Raw genomic sequence first — 22,753 nt, 5'->3', positions numbered from 1 at the left:
GTCTTTAATCACTGTATTTTTCAAGCTGGCATAATTGAAATAATTTCAAGCTAAAATTAGGACAAACCTGTATATATAGATACTTCCAACATATTTTTGATAGACATAATGGATTACTTCTCTCAAGAAATAGTAAAAACCTTTATCGTAAAAATTGTTTATATCAAGTAAAAACAGTAAATCACAAAACATGTAAGCTTTATAGGGGTAATGTATATTTTACATATTCTAGTAAGTGAGGCTTGTTAAATTTCTTGAAAACATATTTAAGAGTGCAAGCATTTTAACAAGCTCTTGTAAGTTTGTTTGGCATGTATCACAATCACCTGTAGACAACTGTAACTGTTAAAATAGAAACATTTATCTGGCTGTAAAGGCAGGCAACAGCACAACAATTACTGCACCACCATTTACCTTGCCAACCCATTCTTATTGTCAATTGATGCGTAATTGAAATACATATCCGTTAGGTCATTGTTATGGCGCTAATTTCTATTGTTCGGTACATCTACAGACAATAAACGAAATATTTTGAATGAATATTTAATGCATTTATGCAGTTACAGGAAGTGCTGTGAAAGTAAATGGTTGTTTTGACGTGCATGCTGGTGACAATAACATAACACTACTATGACGCCCTTCTAACACGCATATCCGCCGCATTGGCTCAATAGCAGGAAGTCCGTGTTGCGCGGCGCGCGCAGGATGTCGGGGTTTCGCTCCCGGCGGTATATAGCATGTCATCATATCATTTTATACAGAATTATATAAGTAGATCTGGTGCAAACATGCAAACACTGTAACAAATTAAATCGCGTCACATCTCTATGAAAGGTTCAGTTTTCGGTGTGTGCTGCGGTTTGCGGTGTGTGGTTCAGTTTGCGACTTATGGTTCAGTTAGCAATGTGTGGTTCGGTTTGCATGTGTGGTTCGTTTGAGGTTAGTCTGTGTTCAGACCGTATGTTTTGTTCAAAGGAGATAACTCCTGAGGCTATTCAAATTTTGTATAATTATGTCCCTTGTCTTCTCAAAACATACGGACTGATGAAGTCAGAATTTTCACAGAATTATTTTTTCTAAAAAAAAAAAAAAAAAAGATTATCTAGTTGGTAGCCAGACTAGTTTAAGGTGTGTGGTTTGTGGTTTGTGGTGAGAGGTTCGGTTTGCGATATATATTTTCGTTTGCGCTTTGTGGTTCGGTAGGCGACGAGTGTTTCGGTTTGCGATATGTGATTCCCATTGCGGTTTGCGGTTTGCGATGTGTGGTTCGCTTTGCAGTTTGTGGTTCGTTTTGTTGTGAATGGTTTGGATTCGTTTGTCGTGTATTGTTCGATTTGCGATATGTGTTTTGCTTTGCGGTGTGTGGCTGATATAGCCAATCCTTGCATGCATTTTATTTCAACATTTCAATATAGTATCAATAAACACAATCAAAGACTATATAATATATGATATTATGTTTTCCACACAATCAAATTGTAATCTCTGAAACACCTGATTCATTTGATATTTGATTTTTATTCAATTTCGTTTGATGTGTAAACGCTTAAGCCCCAGGCAGTCCCACTTCGTTATATCAGCTAAGGGACATTATCTCTTTCCAATTTACTTTTAATCGACAAGATAATATGTTTAATCTGTTAAGTGCTTTTTTATGCTTTTTAATGAACGAAATCAATGTGCTCTTTTATATCAAAATGTTTTATGTTGACAGTTTTGTCTGTCTGGTAATTCCAATTATGAGATTTAAGGAGGATTCATAATGTGTATCTGAATGTTAATATCTTTTGCACAAACAATGTCGTAATATTGAAACAACAGACATTTTTACGAGAAAGAAATTTTAGGCCACGTTACGGTTACCATTGCTAATAGTTTGCTGCCTGGCAACCAATGCCATCTTACTACCTGTTGATTTCAAGTCGCGGGCAAGGTGTATGTTCTCTGTGACGATTTGATAAGAGACCTAGTATCTGAAATATTTCGTCGTTTATTTGATTCGTGTTGTGAAGTTGGCAATTACTTGCGAAAAAAAAATAGTACCGGTACAGAATCCAGGATCAATGCCTGCTGTTACATAGCTGAAATACTGTTGAAAAATGACGCTAATCAGCCCCCACCCCTCCACACACACAAGATTTAAATTTCACTTATTGATATTAATTACGTACAGTATGAATATGACGCAATGCCTCACTGGAATATCACGCCTTAGACACGTGACATGATACTCCGCCCAGTCACATTATACTGACACCGGGTTGACCGATATAAAATGATTATAATATGAATTAAAAGAAGAGTAAAATAATGTTTACATGTGTTTAACAGGTTTTTGAAATGTGAACTACATCAGGCATCAGTATTCTTTCGAATGCGGAAGAATAGGAATTATAAATAATTTGGAATTCTTAGCACAAAACATACATAAATACTGAACATAAAATTTTGCATCTAAATATACACTCGATGAAAAATATTTTCGTCTTACATTGAAACAAACCACTATCTATATTGTAAGTGTATATTTTATATACATGTATGTTAGTAGAATTGACACAAAACTTGTAGGGAAGTGTCGTTTGGTCCTTGTTCAGGTTTGCATAAGAAGGTTAGCTTGTATATTTCAGCTGCTGGATTGATTGATGAATGCCAGAAATACTTCATCTTATTAATGAGGCCTATTAAATCTTATAAATGAGAGTAGCTTAAACATATAAATTACATATTTCTGTCTAAATTATCCGCCAAGTTGTTATTTATTGTCTTACATTTTCAATGTATACCACATATTAACGTTTTGTTGAACAAGTACTAAAATATCACAAACTGTTGCAAGTATCATATGCGCATGTACAACACAGTAATATGAATGGTGTATGAATCATATGTGTATGTATAACACAGTTATTTGAGTGGTATATGCGTATCCATAAGACAGTGATTTGAGTGGTATATGAACCATTTGCGCACGTATAACACACTAATTTGAGTGGTATATGAATCATATGCGCACGTATAAAATAGTAATTTGAGTGGTATATGAATCATATGCGAACGTATAACAGTAATTTGAGTGGGATATGAATCGTATGCGCACGTATAACACAGAAATTTGAGTGATATATGAATCATATGCGCACGTATAACAAAGTAATTTGAGCGGTATCAGTAATTTGAGTGGTATTTGAATCATATGCGCACGAATAACACAGTAACTTGAGTGGTATATGAATCATATGCGCACGTATAACACAGTCATTTGAGCGGTATATGAATCATATGCGCACGTATAAAATAGTAATTTGAGTGGTATATGAATCATATGCGAACGTATAACAGTAATTTGAGTGGGATATGAATCGTATGCGCACGTATAACACAGAAATTTGAGTGATATATGAATCATATGCGCACGTATAACACAGTAATTTGAGCGGTATCAGTAATTTGAGTGGTATTTGAATCATATGCGCACGAATAACACAGTAACTTGAGTGGTATATAAATCATATGCGCACGTATAACACAGTCATTTGAGCGGTATATGAATCATATGCGCACGTATAACACAGTTATTTGAGCGGTATATGAATCATATGCGCACGTATAACACAGTAATTTGAGCGGTATATGAATCATATGCGCACGAATAACACAGTAACTTGAGCGGTATATGAATCATATGCGCACGTATAACACAGTAACTTGAGCGGTATATGAATCATATGCGCACGTATAACACAGTAATTTGAGCGGTATATGAATCATATGCGCACGTATAACACAGTAATTTGAGCGGTATATGAATCATATGCGCACGAATAACACAGTAACTTGAGCGGTATATGAATCATATGCGCACGTATAACACAGTTATTTGAGCGGTATATGAATCATATGCGCACGTATAAAATAGTAATTTGAGCGGTATATGAATCATATGCGCACGTATAACACAGAAATTTGAGTGATATATGAATCATATGCGCACGTATAACACAGTAATTTGAGTGGTATCAGTAATTTGAATGGTATTTGAATCATATGCGCACGAATTACACGGTAACTTGAGTGGTATATGAATCATATGCGCACGTATAACACAGTCATTTGAGCGGTATATGAATCATATGCGCACGAATAACACAGTCATTTGAGCGGTATATGAATCATATGCGCACGTATAACACAGTCATTTGAGTGGTATATGAATCATATGCGCAGGTATAACAGTAATTTGAGTGGTATATGAATCATATGCGCACGTATAACACAGTAACTTGAGTGGTATATGAATCATATGCGCACGTATAACACAGTCATTTGAGTGGTATATGAATCATATGCGCACGTATAACAGTCATTTGAGTGGTATTTGAATCATAGGCGCACGTATAACACAGTAATTTGAGTGGTATATGAATCACATGCGCACGTATAACACAGTCATTTGAGCGGTATATGAATCATATGCGCACGTATAACACAGTAATTTGAGCGGTATATAAATCATATGCGCACGTATAACACAGTAATTTGAGTGGTATATGAATCATATGCGCACGTATAACACAGTAATTTGAGCGGTATATGAATCATATGCGCACGTATAACACAGTAATTTGAGCGGTATATGAATCATATGCGCACGTATAACACAGTAATTTGAGCGGTATATGAATCATATGCGCACGTATAACACAGTTATTTGAGCGGTGTATGAATAATTGCGCACGTTAAGTATTATGGACTAGACATATGCGCACGTATAACACAGTCATTTGAGCGGTATATGAAACATATGCGCACGTATAACACAGTAATTTGAGCGGTATATGTATCATATGCGCACGTATTAAACAGTGCTTTGAGTTTTATATGAATCATATGCGCCCGTATAACACAGTGATTTGAGTGGTATATGAATCATATGCGCACGTATAACACAGTGATTTGAGTGGTATATGAATCATATGCGCACGTATAACAGTAATTTGAGTGGTATTAGTAACCATATGCGCACATATAATACAGTCATTTGAGTGGTATATGAATCATATGCGCATGTATAACACAATGATTTGAGTGGTATATTTATCATAAGCGCACGAATAATACAGTAACTTGAGCGGTATATGTATCATATGCGCACGTATAACACAGTAATTTGAGCGGTATATGTATCATATGCGCACGTATAACACAGTAATTTGAGCGTTATATGTATCATATGCGCACGAATAACACAGTTATTTGAGCGGTATATGTATCATATGCGCACGTATAACACAGTTATTTGAGCGGTATATGTATCATATGCACACGTATTACACAGTAATTTGAGCGTTATATGTATCATATGCGCACGTATTACACAGTAATTTGAGAGGTATGAATCAAATGAGCACGAATAATACAGTAATTTTGAATGGTATATGTACCAATGTACTTTTCCAAGGTATATGCATTCTTATGTTTTTGGTGCAAAAATCGTTGTGAATATTACGGAAGTAATCTTGTACACAACTCTTTATATTACTTATACAATACGGTGCATGAATCAATGTAAGTATTACAGACATTGTCTTGTTCATGACTCACTGTAGCACTGATATAATCTGGTGCATGAATCAGTATGAGTATTACTTATATATTCTTGTTTTACTGATATGATTTGGTACATGAGTCTTTGTCTTACTGATATAGTCTGCTACATGACTCCTTGTATTACTTGTGTAATCGGGTATATAGATATTTATGAGTATTAATATATACTCTGTTACATGACTCCTTGCATTAATAATGTACCTTTATGAATATTACTGATATAATTATTTGTTTATATAACTCCTTGCTTTATATATGTAATCTGGAACATGAATCCTTATATGTCATAGTATTACTGTTTATATGTACATATCTTAATATCGAGGCAATCTGATACATGAATCATTACCAGTATTACAAATATAGCCTAATACATGAATCATAGTACCGATAGATTAAGATATGCATTATAGTGTACATGAATCATTATATTTCTGATATAATTTAGTACATTTATCTTGTACTATCACCGATAGCAATAGGCGGTTTAAGACTTAATATACTGATACATGTACCATCGGACTGATTCAGTCCGGTACATGAATTATTGTATTTCTGATATAGTCTGGTACATGAATCTAATACTTTTACTGATTGTTAAACGTTAATATTTGATATACTGATACAGACGGATTTAATCTGGTAAACGGATAATTGTATTTCTCATGAATCTTGTACTAACTTAACATGCTGATACCATCGGATATATCTGGTACATGAATTATTGTATTTCAGATAAAATTTAGTATATGAATTTAGTTTTGTTACTGGAATGGAAGGGCTGTTTGCTGATGCTGAAATAACTCGTAGCCCGACCTTTTATTTTGTTGGGGTTTTTTTGTTTGTTAAGTGATAAAAATGTATGACCTATTGTGTGTATCTTTTAAGCAGAGAGCAATAAAGTAAAATTAAACTAACAAGATTTTTTTTGTATTTCTGATACAATAAAAGTATATGAATCTAGAACTGTTACTGATAGTTAAAATACTGATACCATAGAATATAACCTGGTACATGAATTATTGTATTTCTTATTAAACTAGTACATGAATGTAGTGATGTTACTGAGAGTTATAATGTTGATACCATGGAATATAACCTGGTGCATGAATTATTGTATTTCTGATTAAATTAGTACATGAATCTAGTGATGATACCGATAGTTATAATGTTGATACCATCGAGTATAACCTGGTACATGAAAAAAATATATTTCTGATTAAATAAGTACATGAATCTATTGATTTTACCGATAGGTATATTGTTGATACCATCGAATATAATCGGGTACAAACAGCATTGTGAGTATGTATTACAGTTAACCCTTATCATGCTGAACACGACTGATTCTGCCTTTGCGACCAGTGTAGATTATGATGATCAGCCTGCACATACGTGCAGTCTGATCAAGATCTGCACTGTTCGCCATTCAGTCAGTATCTTTTTGGTAAGCACCCATTTTAACAGTTAATAGTACTGTCCAAATTGAGATTGGACAAGTTCATTATAGAAATTTAGCAGGATAAGTGTTTAAGCTTATTCTCTTGTGTCACAAATTCGGGGCATAAATCAGCTTAATATTGAATGGAAAACAATTGTTATTAATGTTTTATCATTGTTTTATACCATTTCTGTCTGACTAGTTTTCAATTTTCGTTGTTTTTTAAATGTTCTTTCTAGCATACCATTGGTTTGATTGTATTTCCTTTTATATTCGTGTTTCGACTCGATATTAGAATGGATATGCGACAGCACATTTACCTTCTACTTGCTCAATTAGTCAAGAGAAAATGACATTTAGAGAAAGTCCCTGGGAACAAATAACTAATTACGTCATAGGATAGATGGTTGCAGACGGCGCTGTAATTTTTAATTGCTTGGATTCATCCAGTAAATGTCATATAAGGAATGCATATCGATATGGTTAATTAAGACGCTCGGAACACAGCATTTCGGATTAATGTCGGACATAAACCCGCCATTATTTCTAGTTTTACAATCCTTCTTTCTGATTTCTTTATCCGGAAACTTTGATTTTGACAGATGCTTGTGACATTGCCATAGTGTCGATGAACGCGAAGAGCTAAAATAAAAGATAAAATATTTCGTTTAATACTGCAAAAAAAGAATAGCTCAGATGTTAAACACGAAAGATAAATTGCAAAGTAATTTGTTTATTACAGAAATAGAGCATAGCTTAGACACATTATACTTTTTTACTTTTTCTATACAGGAATCGTCAAAGATTTTTTTAAATTGATAAAGTGGCATACACTAAGCATTATAAATCGCTTGTAGGAAATTATCTTTTCCATTAGGTATAGTGGCATATTTCTGCCACGAAATGCGATACTTAAAAAATCACCTTCATAAAGCGAAGTTTTCTGAAAAGATTATCTCAATAGTCGAAAGTTTCCTGGAAATATTATCGCGATAATTTACATGAGTATCTCAATATTTTTGCGTAAATACCCACAGTTGATACTTTCAGCAATTATCTTGATGTTTTGAACTTTTCTGAAAAAAAAATATCTCAGAAGCCACTAGTTTCCTGGAAATTAAAAACATACCTAGAACACGATAATTTATTGCGATAATGTTTTCAGAAAAATTCACAACTTTTCTGGAAAATTTAGAATATTATCGTGATAGCTACCAAGTATCTCCTGGCAGTTTTGCGCTAAAATATATTTTCATTCCAAATGAAATATCTAAAAGAATTGCTTCAGAAAAAATGCACAAATTTCTTGGAAAGTTTACAATAGTATCGTGATAGCTACCAAGCTAACTCATGGCAGAAATATGCCACCATAATCAGGGTATCAGCGAGCAGCTGTAACCGCAGTCTTGTATATCGAGACATGTATCATTATGATAAAGATTTCAATAATATTGAATATGCAAATAGATAGATAGATAGATTCTTTATTACCTCCACAGATAGGAGAGCATCGTGGCAAAATTATTCAAACAACATCAATACAAATAAGTAAATTAAATACAAATATATACACAAAGAGCATTAACATGACAAGAATCAAACAAGTACAACTTAGTTTCAAAGATAAGAAAAGCGAGAATATCACCAGCCGATATTAAAATGACCAGGAATTGTTTCTGTGCATACAATATCAATTACAAGTACTATGTGCACATATACTTAACTATATGTAAACTATACGACGCAATCTTGTTAAAATTTGGCATTAACAACATATGGATGGATATCACCCTAAGTGTAAGTGAAAGGTATGGCATGCCAAACGTTGCTAAATTATATATGTCATAGAAAGGCGCAACTACAATTAGTTTTAAACAATTACAAAATTTATTCATAGACATTTAAAAAAATGAATAATTTGTAGAATACCTTAAACAAATTCTTAACTTTAATGATGTTCAAGCACTAAACAAAAACCCTTACTGATCCAGGTTTTGTAGCTTTAATAAAACTACACAAAGTTTAATCCACAATAAAAAGAATACTGTCAAAGTAATTCCAGCAACTTGTAGTAAAGTCGCCACTGAATAAACAAAGATTAAATCCAAGCTCAATATAGTTCTCTTTTTTTCAATTAAACTGTAAATATCGTTTCGAAAGATTTAAGCTCCAAAGAGAGCCAGATATGAAAGCGTTTCCTTACATATCAAAATGAAATGATTAAGTGTTTTGTACTTAATTTTGTGCTTGACTTGATTTCCCATAACCTCCAGATTTTGTTTAATTACAACATATTTATATATACCTTATTTGGAAGGAGCAAATGTTTCTGTATATGGAACAAATAGTATTTTTTTCTATTTTGAAGTAACTAAATATTATAACTAGACTGGGGAAACTCCATGGTCGATTTATTCAAATACTTGTTTAACACAAGAAAATAAAATACAGTATACAACTGTTACATAACAATCAAAATCCTATATATAACTGACATGACTCCTAAAAATAAACAAACAAAGTATTCGCGATTCAACACATTCACGGTTATCAAACAGCATTGCACTAACGCTGAATTCGAAAGAGAGTGAAGAGAACAATTAAGCAAGTATAAACATGGGTTTATAGGGACAAAGGCAGTGCGTCGGGTTGGAAACTAATACAGCAAATCCTGCTATGGATTGGATTGCATCTTTTATGTTATGAAAGAGAGTTTTTATGGAAGAAACAAGATGCGGATACCAGATGTGCATATTAATATTCGGCCCTGACACATCATTTCAAAAAATAAAAATCCTGTTTTAACAGAACATGAATTGCCTCGATTATGCGTCAATGCATGCCTGGATCCAGAAAAAAGTTTTAATAAATACACAACTGCTAAATTGTAAAACATAACATACATTTAATGACAACTGCCTTTCTCCGCAAAGTTGGGTGAAAAACATCAAATAAAAACACTAATCCGATTGTGAACATTAATAAAACTCATTACATATTATTTGGTGTCCATAAAATTCTTGGAACTTTCGTATTGAATTTTTACCTCCAAGTAAAATAACATAGTTGCTTGTTTAACGGGAGTGAAGTTTCTTGACACTCTTAACTTGCGTACGCACCTATCTCCCTACTTAAGAATTGAAATTCAAAGAGTTTTTACTGATTATCAAAGTTACGAAGTCACATTTCAAATTATCATATATACTCTGAAATCAGAATGAAAAATACACATACATTGCATGTTAAACACCTCTTTTTCCAAATACGGACCGGGTCTTTGCTTTGTTGTCGTGTCCTTTGGGATAATGGGAGTCAAATCAGTTACTATGTATAACATAGTTCCTTTCAAGCCGGTGCTACGGGGCGAGAGAGGTTTTGGACATTTCGTTACCTATCAGGAACAGACTCGATCATACATGTCAATTATTACATACTCATTTAAAATCTCCGTTAAATTTCAGTGGAACCTGAAACGTCCATATTGACGCTCAGATTTCATATCGGGTATGTGACATCATTTGTGACGTTAGTTTCATGTATGTCGTCGCGTTTCAAAGTTCTTCAACGACGGTTTTTCAATTTCACTCAGGTTTCATAACAAATTTGAATTATTTATATAATAATTTTAAGAGTAGATGTGTATATAATAAAAAGATTATTAGATTTGCATCGAGAAATATGCACTCGTTCTTTCGTGGAATAATATTGCGCTCCTAAAGTCGCGCAATATTTCCGCTCCAGAACTCGCGCACATGTTTCGATACAAATCTAATAACCTATAATTATTATTTTGCGTGGTTATGTTCTATTCTTCATAAGGATCTTCTTATAGATTTTAATTTCATCCTATTCCTGTTCGTTACAAAAATAGCCCCCCTGTTTAACTTTATGTCCATCTTTGGCTTTGTTCCTGTATTCTTAGAAAGTAATTGTAAAACATTATGGTTCTTCGGTGCATTATAATTTAGCGAGGCTCTTGGACCGCAATTATTTTGTTTATCTGGTTGTGTATTACCGGTTTGATATCTAGCGATATGGTTTATGTCCAACTCTTGGGACTTAAATCTTATATAAGCTCTCGCATTACACGCAATTTTTATAAGACAAGGATCCGAATTTGATTGTCTTTTTTTTTCTCTTATTTGATTGTCTTTTTTTTTCTTCCAACTAACGTATTTAATTGGGCAAGATAACATTACACTATCTAATGCCCTTGCGAGATAAATGATGCTGTAATTAACAATTCGTTATTTTTTTATTTTCACAGATATGGCAGGAAGCCAAACCAGAAATTAGCACAAGTGACAGAATTTAAGCTTTTCACAAGTACATTTCAACAACCGTGTCCGCAAAATTGGTCCCCAAACCATAACTCATCTTATAAACAGTGACTAATCGCAATAACAAATTACACGTTCCGCGGATCGTATGGTTTAACCATTGGAGAGTAACGAGATCACATTTGCATCAAAGTAAAAACAAAAATCTTTGAATTATTGTTGCTAGCTTCAACTACAGTTAAGAAAATCCCACATTTAATTTAGTATAATATAAGGCATGCAAATATAATAAGCAGATAATGAACGCTGACTAGATTTGTATCGAGAAATATGCACGAGTTACGAGACTCATATTTCTTGCTGCAAAACTTGCAGTTTTCTATTTCATACGTATCGATACATATTACAACGGCATTCATGGTATATTCTTCCGTATTCTGAGTAAAAAGATATATACCACCATTAAAGATTGTTCTAATACCACACACCCATTATAGTGTGGCAACTAATAACAAATCAAATCAGTTTAACCAGTATGTAATGTGCATATCAACGTGGAAATAAGTATGTTAAAATATAGTAATAATTCATTATTATAGGAGGTCTGTGGTTCTACCCAGGTGCCCGCTCGTGATGAAATAATGCACGGAGGGGTACCTGGGGTCTTCCTCCACCATCAACGCTGGAAAGTCGCCATATGACCTATAATTGTGTCGATATGACGTTAAACAAACAAAAACAAAATAAAAACCTGTCAGTGTTGTTTTCTTTTTTACACATAACGTGGAACACGCTGCCGTTTTCAGTTTAAGGCTTTAAAACAAGTCTTGCAATTTTATTATTCTCATTTTAGCTTGATATTGGTCACCATTACCGTAAGCAAACTGAATGGCAATATAATATGACTGGGACAAATTGGCTTACAGTACGAAATTAAATGCCTGTCTACGCGACAAAACTGTCTTAGAGTGCCAGCCATTCGGATGTAACAGTTGATAATGTCATTGGACACTCGGCCATTTGTGTTTTAGTTAAGATGGATGCAAAATGTCCAAACGTTATGAAATTACGCCTTGGGAGGTAGAATCCATTAGGTCCCATCATCTCCCCTGATTCTATTTGCTGCGCTAAAATGATTAGTGTTTCTGATATAAGTTGACGGGATGGGAAAACTCGTTTTAGTATTTTCCTAGGGAAATAATGAACTTTATTTCATACGTTTTTGTCCTATTACTACGTCACTTTATGTAGTAATTTTCTATATGGTGGCACCTTCGGAGGATTGTGTATAATTTTATTACAGAGCGTAAGATTTATGTTACAATGTGTAGTATGTTGGTATCAGGTGTAGATCTGTTTTGTATGAAACCTCTACCCATTCAGACAGTGGTATCTTTGGAGTATTTATTTTTTACCGGCAATGTCATTTTGGAAGATTTACTACAAAACCGACCATCTCATTTTGGACACGTTTGGTGATTAGTTAATTCGTGTTAATCGCCGTTATTGCATCGCAGTGCGGTGTTGAAGTATTTTTGAAGCTTTATCGTAAAAAAACCATTGACTTGCCCTTCCTGTTTCGATTTTCAAAGTATTGACAACTTTTCAATTAGTTTGGTCATGAGTATATAAAAACATTCTTGTCTGTGTGAGTGTGTGTATATATTCGACCGTACTGGATGGAGTGAATTTTAAAGGCCGACTAGCATTGTTCAGAGAGCCACATTTCCAGTATCAGATATTGTGTTGTATTAGTCTATGCTTTGTAATGGAACTGGTACGGTATCCATGTATATGATCCGGGCTATTTTTAAACTAGGTTTATCCAGAAAGTGAAAGAAAGTACTATATAAATGACCGTCTTGAGAAATATCCGTTAGCCATTTGCATATGAAATTTGCGTTTCTAAAGCTTAATCAGCGTTGCGTGGCATAAGCAAGGGCTGATACATTATTTCATTAGATGGTTTTCAAAAGAATGTGTCAAATATGTTACCTAATCTATCAAACAGGGATACAGGCATTTACCCGATAATAGATCGCAATCAATATTGGGAGTTGTTCGGCCAGCTACGCAAATGGCTTCTTTTCAAACATTGCGATTGAAACGTTGGCGTAACATAATATGTTATAAAGCTTAATTGGATGCAAGCCGAAGTAATAAGGAAAATAGATAAGACTGTCTCCGTTTGTGGCAACAGAAAATCTAAAAATCCATTTTAATAAAGAAAAATGGATTTCTTCCAAAGAATATTGTCTGGTAGAATAACAGATTTTATGCAAGAAGAACATTGGTATAGCAAACCCAGACTGTTGCTACTTGAGTAACGTCTGCATAAAAATATAGAATATATATATCTGTTTTATCAAATAAATATAATATTCATTAATGAGAAAAGCTTAGACAAGTAGTGAAGCTACATGTTAGAGTTATGTTTGAGATGGTATTTTATTGCTGGTGTTATAACAGATATTTATTTTGTTCTTAGCATATTGAACTTAAATATCATATTCAAAAGTAACATTAGGACCGACATTCAAACGCTCACCGTATACAAACTGAAATATCATATTCAAAAGTAACATTAGGACCGACATTCAAACGCTCACCGTATACAAACTTAAATATCATATTCAAAAGTAACATAACATAAGGACCGGCAAACTAACAAAGCTTAGCGCCCCGTTTTTACAACATACTGTATAATTATATCTAGACATAAATAACGCAATTATGCGATTACGCTTAATATGATAACTTATATTGTGATGAGATTAACATTAATAATTCAATATGTAAATCGTAGCGGTAATTGCCATTTCAATAACATTACCTGACGAATAAAGCAGTCATTGCTCAACCCTGTGTGAACGTTTGCAGCAAACATGTTGCGTTCCATACAACATCTTGTAAGTTGTGTTAGAAAATGTTATCTAACTGTCTCGAGATTCTTGTAGATGAGTTTAAGAAATAATTGAAACCCAAATTGATTCTTGCACTGATATGAGTCCGACGGCTACAGTCTTAAATGAAGAATCCTCGATCAAAACACGACTGACGATGAACCGTTAATGACAAAGGTAGAACATTAATTGCAGCAGAAATCCCTCGGGACTCTGGTCTAATTGAAATGAAATCGGGGGAAAAAAGTAATCGAACATTCTCGAAAACTGATCTAATCATACCTCTTAAACCCGATACGTCAGTGAGACAGACAGTCTCCGGGGAAAATTGTTCACGTGTGTTTATTCCTGTAATCGTACAACTTGAAGATACTTATTCCTATGATGTGAGATTATGTTACTTGTTATTTCAATATGCGTTGAAATCAGGAAATACGTGTCTTATCTCGGTTAATTTTTCTGACGTTTCAAGTATGAAAACTAACGCAGCGCGTCGTATTGATGAACAAGTTTCCTTTCTCCTATGAGGTTACCACATAGATCTACAAAAACTGGAAGCAACTGCAATGTCACCAGTGTATGAACTCCACTAGGCTGCTTTATACTTTTACATTCGAAGTAAATAGGATCTTTATCAATTTTCATTATACAGACTGATAAGTAGACTTTTAGCTCTTATGAGCACGATGTCTTTATGGTAAGCTTTTAGGACCGTTGGATGTCTGTGGTCCGTCCGTCGTCCATGTGTCGTCCACAATGTTTTAAAAGAAAACATCTCCTCCTAAAATACTGTATCAGTTTGAACTGAACATAAATGTTTTAGATTCCTGCACATTCAGGTCATCCATGCAGAATTCAGGTTGCCGCGGCAGCCAAAAAGGAAAAGCTTTAATGTTCACCTCATGAAATAATTTGACTGTTATGTTCCGTTGGTGATCCTCTACAACAGTCCTTTAACCTATGTTTATTTGTTTAATTTTCTCTGGATGGCTCTTTGGGAAACTTTTAAATTCTCCTAAATAACCTCATGTGAAATTAAACTAATTTCACACAAATGCTCCGCAGGAGAGATCATCTAACAGATTCATTCACACTTCCCATTTTTACTTTTAGTTGTTTGTCTTTCTTGAAATTATAACTTATGTATCATGTTATTATTCCCGATTCCCCATCCTCCCCTACGGCATTTACTATTTTACTACTTTTGTTATTGTTACTTTGTATCTTGTTGCACATTTCCTTGCCCGCCTAACACACGCATGCATGCACGCACACACGCGCACATACAAGCATTCCGAATCCTTGTCAGACAACACAAAGAATTTCTTAGATATTTTCCTTGCGTGACTATCTACCGAATATGAAATACACGTGAGCGATTTAGGACCACAGAGACATTTGACAACTTTTAAGATTGGAATTAATTGACTCAATAATCATTAATTTATTCCATTGAAATGAAACTAACCCTTACCCAATCGCAATGAAAGATGTCTATATTGCAATATTCTATTTATAGCACGTACATGCGGACATTACCGCCAAATACTCAGACATGATGTCGCCGTTAGTTTCAGGCATAAATCTATAGCTGAATATCCCGTGATGTATGACTGTATGACATTGATTGATTGTTCCGGCCTGGACAATGTTTTTCCTTGATTAAACCGAAACTGGAGCCAAAATACAATACCGCCTCCTATTTACAAATGTAATCATTCGGCTTCCAAGCAATAGCCCTAGAACAAACATGGCATTCATTCAGAAAATTGCATTCTTCATAGAAGCAGAAGACGTCCATAATTCCAGTGATGATGTTAAAATATTTCCATAAATGCGTATTATTTACACCTGATTTGTGAGTTTGATATTTTTTTCACGTTGGTGTTATATTTTTTTAATTTATACCAGTCCTGTTCTCGATGCTCGCTGTGACTTCTTTTAAGAGTGGCAGAGGTAGTTTTGAATTATTGTGATTTCAGCCAGAAGTGTTCTTCTAATATAGATTAACCAAGATCTGTTTTACTAATTACACAAAATCTTATAAAATCGTTTACGTCCTTACTTATTTAATTTACTTAAGTCAGCTTCAGTAAGGTAAGCAATTACATTACGTTAAGTTTCGCCTGTTGCATTTTTTATTCAAGACACCAATCTTACTTAAATCCCTCTTTTAGCTAGCACTTATTAATTGAATTTTTACCATATTATCAGGTTCATCAATCAATCTATTAATGTTGTTCAGTCATACACTGACGAAACCCTTGTAAGAGAGTGGTAGTTGTTTGATTTACTCTAATCAATTAAGAATTCATTTAACAAATTATAAATTTCTGCAATGAAACATATTTTGTATTTAATTGTGATAGCCAATACATAACAGGCTTTAAATTCTCTCTCACCATCTTCTTCTTCTCCTCCTCCCTCTCAGTTATCTTGGTATATGAGGCACTGATTTCCTTTAGAATGCTATTTGTCTATCTTTCTATCATACACACGCACGCAGGCAGGCACGCACGCACGCACACAAACATTTTGCCTCTGTGAATGAAGTACAGATTCGATTCAGAACGTTGTGGTAATCTCGGTGTCGCGGGAACACACTTCAAATTCAATATTTCATGGCCAGGTACAACATCCGCACTGATTTCAATAAAAGTAATCTTAAAAGACATTCTACAAAAAAAATCATAATGCACCTGGAAGCTGCTAAATTGTTTCTCTGATCCATTTGGAGAGGGATGTAATCCATTCTTGTCCCAAATGCCAGAATACCATTTACAACACTGAATATTGATATAAAATAAGCAAGAATTCCTAGTCTCCCATAAACTGCCAAAGCTTGCGTTTGACATGTTATTTAAATCCCTTGCTGATAATGAATAATTTGCAATTCTATACCGCTGTAAGGAAAGAGATATTTCGTGGAAGAACTAATGATGACACTGTTTAGGGCTCCGGGGAGGACTGCCGGATCTTGTTTAATACGACGGTAATTTATCTTTAAACGCAGTATATCATAACTTTCTTCATCGGAACAAACGCAGATCTTCTTTGTTTGTTTGCACAGTTCTAAGGTAGGTTTAATTAGAGATATTTCTAAATTAGTATGTCAATTGTATACCGTCAGTGAAATAATGTATACAAAGTCAATGTAATATTCAAACGAATTTATAAATACATATTCTGGTATTAAGTGGTTGTCCAAAGTAAAAGTATAAAGAGTATAAAGGTAAACCTTCTTCAGCATCTAATAAAGAAATGTCATATACCTATGAATTTTCTGTCTCAAATTCAACAGGAATACAACACCATATACACGGAAAACTATTCAATCGGAAATTACGTAATGATGGCGTCTTGACGTTTTATTTTGTCTTATTCATCTAAAAATATAGTCAATTTTGACTGATATAACACTAGAATTAGATATAGGTATGTAATAAAAGGGTTGTTAAAACAGTACCTTCGTTTGCAATGATGCTTTATGCTGTCGTGGATTCTGCCAGACAGGATCATACTTGACACGGTCTGGCAAAATCCGCTCGAGCCGAATACAAGAATGCAGATCAGGGCATTGTTATTATAACCATATTTTATTACATAGTCAAAGTACTGTTGATCCATTTAAACCCATCGACTAGTAATCAGAACTGCAATATACTATATTATCCGTTGATGAATATGTCTGTAAGTTTAAGGTAGTGGACCCGTAAAGAAAATCGACATTTTCCCGTTCGATTACGTATTCCTAAAACGTGATTTCGGCATTGTCCGGATTTTGTAAAAATGACATTTCTGTAATAGCCGAAGGATGCCGAAACTGCAAACGGAGTAATCGCACGGAAATTGCCGACAGTCATAATGGGTCCCCTGCATAAAATTAATAATATACTACAAGGATTATTAAATAATGAGTGCTTCAACGTTGCATTTAATGTCTTAGAAATAAGCCTAATCTCCGTGCTGCAGTGTTTATTCACACTGTGACGACTAATATTTGCTTTTTGGTTGTGATCACAAAAATGTTAATGAAGAGACTTCTTTATTGTTTTATATGCTCCCTATATTATATATGGATGCATTACCTTAAGCACACGTTTGCGTTCTTTGCGATCGCATTTATATTTTAAATTCTTCTATTGATGTAAACAAAACATTAACAATAATAATATAGACTATAATACCGGACTATTCCGCATGGATGTACGTGAGACAATAGCTGTTCGCCAAATGTTATGTTTAATAAATTGCAATTAATACAAGTGACATTCAGTGACAAACTATTCTTTCATCTATATATTCAAATTAGAGTATGTACCATGTGTCATTCTGAGGTAAAATAATCTTGTTTATTATGAGATGATTTCAAAATCAATGCTAAGTATACTTGGCACGCTATATAAAGATATAAGCTGGATTTATTTCATTTACTTATTTATCATAAAACGTCTACATATCTAAGTAATGTTTCTCTTTCATGACATATGTAGACTATAGCTGCATTTTGAAAAATTGGTTTTCTGAACCAAGAAACATTTCTAGAACAAAGTCTGACGTACTTTTTAGAATATCTAGTGATTTGCCATTTGAAGTCGTTGTCATGTTTTAAGAATATCGCATAAACAGTAGGGTTATGAATGCTGTCTGGTCAAATGATGCTGTATACTTTGATCTCAAATCACGACTTACACTGATATCCTGCTTTGTTTGCTCTAAACCCTTTCACTACAGCGGTCGTAAAATGTCTCTCGTACTTGGACTTAATGTTTTGTTACAGTTTCTTCAAGATCATGGAGTTCACTCCCTTTATATAAGACTAAAGTTGTGTTACAGTTTCTTCGAGATTATAAGGATCTTACATGCCTGCCTGTGTAAGACGGGGTTTTCCCTACCCGAGGGACAGTGTGGAATGGAAAACCGAGCGTTAGCGAGGTTTCTTTATCCATGCTGTCCCGAGGGTAGGGAAAACAGCTGTCTTTCACAGGCAGACATGTTAGATCATTTTTCTTGCCTATTATGTTCAAAATAGATCGAGGAAACAAATATGTTTGGGTATTTCCTGACATTATTTATAAAATTTATGACGTCACAATGGTACCAGTACTGTGTACCGTCACCTTAGTACACGCTATTTTAGACAAGGCTTTTCACTAGGGAAAGACGGGAATATCTATCCCCGGCGAGTGCTCGGATAAATGTATACTTTCCCCGCTAGGTAGGCAAGAACATGGAGTTCACTCCCTTTGTATAAGACTTAAGTTTTGTTACAGTTTCTTCAAGATCATGGGGTTCACTCCCTCTGTATAAGACTTAAGTTTTGTTACAATTTCTTCAAGATAATGGGGTTCACTCCCTTTGTATAACAGAAGCTTGTGCTGGGGACAAAAGAGGTGTTGCTTATTCCATAAACTGTCCCGAACAGACTTATCCAAAACGAGCCTGTTATCATGTTTTGGCTGCATTATATATTTCCAAAGGATCTTCTTGCAGATTTTATCAATATTAGAACAATACCTTAAAGCAGAATACATATCCCATCAAATGCATTACAAAATCGTTGCCAAAACAATAAATTAAAACCACTGCAAATTTAGAAAATGAAACAAAATAGAGGTAACTAGCGCCATTATGAGAAATGCTTGAAAAAATCATTCATCATCCCAATAAAGTGAAAGTGCTAATAACATTTCATATCAGTCTCACTTTCTACATCGCTGCGAGTGATCATTACACTGGGATTTCAAAACTAATCAAAACCAGGAATAGATCTATACATAAATGTTTCCTTCGGGGAAACATGGTTAGTGATAGATAACTAAAACCAATAAAGGGTGATAATCAGTGTGTACCAAACTGTGAGCACATTTAGATGATGTTCAGATCGCTAATCATCTATATAAATCTCTCTTGTAACACTGCTTCTAGACAAAAAATATTTAAGTAAGTCATAAAATAACTTACATCGCGCACAAACGTTTCTAGTAGTAGACACAATATTTGTAAGTAGGATCTGCAAGCGTGTAACGTTAATGGCAGTATGTACTCTTATAGACAACATAAAGTGGTTGGAAAGAAAACTGTTTTCGAAAATGATGTAAGTTGCATAAAGGAAATTTTCTTTGATGGTCCTTTAAGTGCATATTCCGGGTCATGAAAATACAGTGTGTACATCACTTAATTTTATAGATAATTTTGTCCATTAAAGGCACTGACCTCCAGATTTGGCTAAAAATAATCTTTCTTTCAAATTAAAGATTGATCATATTATGAACATAAGAATATGAGTTTTTGTTTGTGAAATATTTCAAAAATTTCAAAACAAGAAAAAAAGATGACCGCGTCGGGAATCGAACCCCGAACCGCCGCGGCAATAAAGACAGTTTTCCGTCATCGTAACCATTACCGCTATAACGGAATTAATGAATTATGTCTTCAAAATATAGATATTTATAATCGAGACAGAGTACCTGGAATAAAGCGTTACAAACACTTTTCGATTTTCATCGTAAAAAACCGCAAATTCTCATGTGTTTCCGTAACATATAGTTTGTCAGTAATCTGGTCTTAAAGCCTTCTTAAGAAATATAGCATTTTCCAGATATCTAAAAAAAATATTTTTTTCTTGTTGTCGAATGATCTGGAGGCCAGTCCCTTTAACGCTGCTAGTTGAACTTTGTTTCAGTTTCTATAGTTTTGAAATGACCACGTGCTAGATTACTCTGATTTTTTACCAGTTTTTATACAAACTTTGCTGTGCGCCACTTCAATTTCACCAGTAATGGAATTATTCTGTTTTGGCAATATCCCATGTCTGAACTAGAAACACTGATCAATACTGGAATTTTAGCTTATATTAGCGAAATAAATCTGCCCAAATTTGCCATATCTCCAAGACTGGAGAATGAAAGAAAGTTAATAGATACTGGCGCGAGTAGACATTATTTTTAGATTAATTACATCCATAAGATGCAATAATGATTATCTTACAGTTCATATTTATCTCTGGTCTTAATGACCATGTCTCGACATTGGTTTTGGTCTTATTTATGGGCATAATTCTGATGTTAATATATCAAGTTGTATTGTTTTATTCAAATGTTCACTTATTATTACCACTGATGATCTGTGAGAGAGCCGCAAGGTTTGCTTAAAGTAGGACAGTAGCTCTAGAAAGGTACCGGATATGGCTTGTGGTAATTCTCTCGGAGAGACATCCTAAATAAGCTGGAAAGCCAACGCATGGCCTAAATTATGTCGGTGTGGCGAAAGTTCTAGCTGGACTGATTTTAAAAGGCTTAAAATAGACAAGCATTACAGATGGAGGTATAACATGTTGATATATTCTAAGCGTACGCAGGGTTCATTTACCATAATTTGTGCTAGGTTCTGTTGACAGTAAGACATCAGTTAGATTTTTCTGTTCGGGGTTTAGAACCGTTCTTCAACGGTATTTCAGTAACTTGACGTTGGGCAATTAACTGTACTCTCCACAGGTAACTTCCAACTTTTCCACATAATTTAGAGGCGTAGGACGAATGGTTTTATCAAGTCGCCACAGAGAACATAATTCTCGCCTGAGGATCTAACTCGCGACCCCGTGATCCGTAGATCTGCGTTTTTGCTATTGACCTAAACGGGCGGGCTTTCAAGAAAACTCTACTGTAGATGAAAGTTATAAAATAAATAACTAAATGCATTCACTTCCTGCAGAAAATATAATTTCTGAAACAACTAATTATAATTATGAATGAAATCATGCTTCGGCTTGAAGCCGAACAAGTACGTTCTCAATTTCCGGGAAAATGACACTATTTGGTATTTCCTAAGAATACATATTTAGCGTGCCTTCATCAAAGGTATTTTTTATCAATCAAATAACTTTTTAAGTCCTTTATGTTCAGTGTTCATTTATATAATGAGTACGTGTATTTTTCAGTTTCTGAAGGCATTCATGAGTTAATATTTGTTTTCAAACACTTTATGGTTTGCATTCAAACAACAATTCATTCTAAGAATATTGAATCAGTTGCGTCAATAACAATGTTCTCAGTAAACTATGAGTGAATTCACGGGCACAGATGTAATACAAACGTGAACAAAGCGGTAAGTTATTAAGTGCTGTTAATTTCAAACTAATAAGTTACATATTTACGTTTGGAACACAAAGCAAGACAAAGGCATGGGACTATAATGGCTGATTTTGGCCGCATCTCGGAACTTCAAGAAATTGACCCGAATAATAGATAAATACATTTTTGCCGTAAAACGAAACATTTAATTCAATACCTAAAAGATGCTTACCATGTCAACCAGTCTACATTAACACCTGAAAATTGCAATTTTGCACAAATTCATTTGTTGTTTTTTAGCATATACGTTAATTGATCGGGAAATAATTTAATTCATATTACATTGTATTATCTTAAAATCTAAATGATTCATTTAATGTTAATTTCTTTCCGTAACTATGGTAACCGAAGGTTAAACCTGTCAACAGCAGTATTATAACGATATTA

General features: G+C 34.2%; 1 protein-coding gene across 2 annotated transcripts in view; it reads left to right on the top strand.

Moving 5' to 3' along the window:
• Positions 1–22,753, top strand: part of LOC123559876 (muscarinic acetylcholine receptor M2-like) — a 200,204-nt gene that overhangs the window by 81,348 nt on the left and 96,103 nt on the right. The window lies entirely within an intron of this gene.

Source organism: Mercenaria mercenaria, chromosome 10, assembly GCF_021730395.1.
Source record: "Mercenaria mercenaria strain notata chromosome 10, MADL_Memer_1, whole genome shotgun sequence".
Taxonomy (NCBI): domain Eukaryota; kingdom Metazoa; phylum Mollusca; class Bivalvia; order Venerida; family Veneridae; genus Mercenaria; species Mercenaria mercenaria.
This window is presented reverse-complemented; position numbering and strand designations above follow the sequence as displayed.